This window comes from Tiliqua scincoides, chromosome 12 (genome assembly GCF_035046505.1).
Source record: "Tiliqua scincoides isolate rTilSci1 chromosome 12, rTilSci1.hap2, whole genome shotgun sequence".
Lineage (NCBI taxonomy): Eukaryota > Metazoa > Chordata > Lepidosauria > Squamata > Scincidae > Tiliqua > Tiliqua scincoides.
The window spans coordinates 4,777,684-4,781,963 of NC_089832.1; the positions used below are offsets into that span (position 1 = coordinate 4,777,684).

Sequence of the window (4,280 nt, forward strand, 5' to 3'; positions counted from 1 at the left end):
TAAGTGAAGATTGTATGCACCACCACAGGACTCCTCAGATCTACACCTGCTGTTTAGCAGGCATAAATCCAAGCCATGTAACAGCAGCAGTAAGGGAGACAAAGATGGGGTTAGGATATAGGCACCAGTCTTCCCTGTCTACATTGACTGGTAATGACTCTTTAGGGTTTTATATGGGGTCTTTTCCAGTCCTACCTTGAGATGCCATTAGGGTTGGAATTTACGTTGACCCATCCTCTGACCCGGGCAGGGTTGGTGCAAGAGGGGTGAGCTCCACTTGGTGTTTGAGTCCTTCTTGACCCCAGGGAAAGAGGGGCAGAAAGAGGGGGTTGCTGTCTCTGCAACCAGGATCCCAAACCAGGCCTCAGAGTTCAACAGTGGGTGACAGTTGCTTCACCAACACTTCAACCAAAGGATCTCCTCTATGGAGAACTCGTGCAAGGAAAGTGCCCTACAGGTAGACCACAGCTGTGATACAAGGACATCTGCAAGAGGGATCTGAAGGCCTTAGGAGTGGACCTCAACAAGTGGGAAACCGTGGCCTCTGAGCGGCCCGCTTGGAGGCAGGCTGTGCAGCATGGCCTTTCCCAGTTTGAAGAGTCACTTGGCCAACAGACTGAGGCAAAGAGGCAAAGAAGGAAGGCCCATAGCCAGGGAGACAGACCAGGGACAGACTGCACTTGCTCCCGGTGTGGAAGGGATTGTCACTCCCGAATCGGCTTTTTCAGCCACACTAGACGCTGTTCCAGAACCACCTTTCAGAGCGCGATACCAGAGTCTTTCGAGACTGAAGGTTGCCAACATGATGATGACAGTTGCTTCACCTTTCTCCTTCCTGGTGTCTCCTAGCTCCTTCCCTGGGCTTGCCCCAACCCCAAGAAAGCAGATAGAGAAGTAGCCTGTCCAGAGATCTCTCAAAATCACCCCTGAATGCCTTATATAGAACTGGGCCCTTTTGTTCCTGGGCGTGCTCTCTCTCCCTTTCCTACCCTCAGCTCTACCTGGTTCAGCCCTGGGGTTAAAAGGCCAGCACCACCCCAGAGTAGTGAGGTGGGAGTGGCTTGTGCTCCTCCTCAATCTGCAAGGAGCAATCAACCCTGTGCTTTTATGGATTGGAGAACAATGGAAGGACAGGATATACAGCCATGTGTTGACCGTGCCTGCTCCCCCACCAGGGTTGTGATGGGATAGCTGGAGTCCCCAAGATGGTAGAGCAAAACCATTGGACATGGAACCTGACCTTCTGTGAGCAAACCTCAGGCTCAATCACTGACCTCCAGCCCTTTCCGTTACTGAAAGCTGCGCTGAAATGTACCATTGGCGCAAGCAAAGCCTGTTGTGCTGCGGTGTCACTTCGGAGACGAGTGAATATCGAACCTCCTCCCGTTTATGTCACTTTGAATTCCATGTCATCGGTGATCTGTGCACCTGGTGTGTGCCCCAACAGCTGGTGTGCAGACGCACAAGTTCAGAACACCATCCACACAGGGAACATGAGATGTGCAGGGATTCGGCTCTTTTTTTCAGAAGCCAAAAATAAAACTTACCTAACTAGAGAACAAAGCAGCACCACAGGCAACTAGCAGGGTAGGGAAGTTTAGTTGGTGGTGTTTGAGTTGTCAGGTGAAATCTGCACGTATTCGGGGAGCAATTATTCTGCAAAAATAAACCCCAGAAGCCATTATTCAATCCACTCTGCAATTTAGGCACCAATATCAACAAAGAACCGCAGATGATACTTGCAGCTGAGAAGACTTGTCTGTCTCCAAAGTTGATTCACAGACAGAGAGGAGACTGGCATGACCCCAGCTCTGTGACCCTGAGAACAAGGAAAAATCAGTCCTGAGGGATCATTCCTGCTGATCCAGCAGATCCCTAAGTCAGAAACACTGGAGCCAAACACAGGAGACCCCAGAGCCAGTACACCCCAAGCCAGAGCTCCTCAGGGGGAAAAAAAAAGCACCACCAATGCTCAGACCCTTGCATTCCCTTGAGCCTTCAGCTTGGCCAGCAACAGGGCCAAGAGGAGTGCAGCAGATCAAAGAGGGATGCTAGACTCTGAGCTGGAAGGCTGCCACTTAAAAACCCCTCTGCTCTCCAGGCAGGAAGGTAGAGCTTGGGAAGGGGGTAGTCTCAGTCCAGAGGTATGTTGAACCAAAGTCCTCCTCTGGTGCTCCCTTGGAATGAGCTGGAGACTTGGAGGTCTCTAGGATTCGGCAACACTGACCAGCCCTGCCTATAAGAACATAAGAAGAGCCACACTGGATCAGGCCATAGGCCCATCTAGTCCAGCTTCCTGTATCTCACAGCGGCCCACCAAATGCCCCAGGGAGCACACCAGATAACAAGAGACCTGCAAGGCTTCCTGGGAATTGTAGTTAAGAACATAAGAACAGCCCCACTGGATCAGGCCATAGGCCCATCTTGTCAAGTTTCCTGTATCTCACAGTGACCCACCAGATGCCTCAGGGATCCCCAAAGGCAGCAACATACCAGCATCCCATTGCCATTTCTTGCATCTGGCGTTCTGAGGTAACCTATTTCTAAAACCAGGTGGTTGCACATAGTCAAGGCTTCTAACCTGTGATGGACCTTCTTTTCCAGAAATTTGCCCAATCCCCTTTGAAAGGTCAGACACCACCACCACATCCCGTGGCACGAATGCCTCGCCGGCTCAGGAGGAAGTCCGATGCTCGATGGACATCAGCGGTAGATTGGTGACAAATGATTGATTCCAGTAGAATGGAGTGAGCAAAGTGAGAACGCCCACCAAATGTGAGTAGGTGAAGCAGCTGTTCAGGATGCCATCTAGACCCGTTCCAGGTTTTAGGAGACACTCAACTAACTGCTCTTCATGACCTCTAGGAGACACTCATGAACTGCTCCTAACAAGATGTGGACCCCTAACATCCATGGTGGGCCTTACCTTTCAACTGAAGAAGCCACACCACTGCCATTTTATGAAGACACTGGGCAGCAGGGCCTAGGAGAGGGGGGTAAAGGGGGCAATTTGTACCTGGGCCCAGGTTCAGAAAGGAGTGGGCCCAGAAATCTCCTGGGATCTTCCATTTTCCAATGTCTCACCTAGACTCACTGCCCATGTGGGATGCTGGGGGCATTACTGTGGGCACATGGCAGTGACTATTGCCACAAGCCATACACACCAGGTCCAGGTATGTATACATTCCTTAATTGTGTCACATGTGGGAGGAAACTGACCTGCTACAGTCGCTCGTTGGCTTGTGGATTTGCTTCCCATGAAGGACTGGATGGGAGCTTAGGGACACAGCTGCAGGACTACAGCTGCTGCTGAAGTCAGTTTTGGTGTACACAGGACACTTTCCATTCTAGTGTGAGTCTAAATACGGTGATAATAATCTTCCCTGCAGTGATTTTATATATTTAGAAGATTTTAGAGAGACTTAGGAGTGGTGCTTGGTTTTCCATATTACTGTATCTAGCTGCCAGTGCGACATGGATGGGTAGATCCGGGCTCCAAAGACTTTTCTTCACCCTCCCCAACAGCACATGTTACCCTGCACATGCCCAATCTTGTCTGATCTTGGAAGCTAAGAAGAGTCAGGCCTGGTTAGTACTTGGATGGGAGACCACCTGGGAATACCAGGTGCTGTAGGCTTATACCATGATCTCGGAAGCTAAGCAGGGTCAGGCCTGGTTAGTACTTGGATGGGAGACCGCCTGGGAATACCGGGTGCTGTAGGCTTATACCATGATCTCGGAAGCTAAGCAGGGTCAGGCCTGGTTAGTACTTGGATGGGAGACCGCCTGGGAATACCGGGTGCTGTAGGCTTATACCATAGTCTTTTGAGACTGAAGGTTGCCAACCACCATTTTCACCCTCCGCCCACCCTGTTTTGACCTTCTTCCCCCCCCATTCTGCTTGTCCCATCACCACCCTCCCGTGCTCTGTTTCACCCCTCCCTCTTTGTGAAGGGGCTCAAAAGAAACTGTGTATCCCCTGATAAAATTTCTCTCAGAGGCCCTGCTGGTCAGAGATGGGGTCAAAGGTAGGCATCAGGTCCAGTTGAGGGTCCTGAGATCTCAGAATTTTCCTAATGTTGCTGGCACTGTTTCTAAATTAGAATGCAATGCAAAGGCATCCAGTTTATAGAATTGTGGGCCGGCAATGAGGACAGCCCCAATGGACCTGAACATGCAACGGTGGGTGATTTCACTCCAGTTTGAATCAGACCAGTTGTTAAATAGTTTGTTCCCGCACGGTCCAATGAACACTCGAGACAACAGATATGGGAGAAAGG

General features: G+C 50.7%; 1 pseudogene; it reads left to right on the top strand.

The window, feature by feature from the left end:
- The first annotated feature begins 3,517 nt into the window (after window positions 1-3,517).
- LOC136663334 (5S ribosomal RNA) lies at window positions 3,518-3,637 on the top strand (annotated as a pseudogene).
- Window positions 3,638-4,280: the final 643 nt, after the last annotated feature.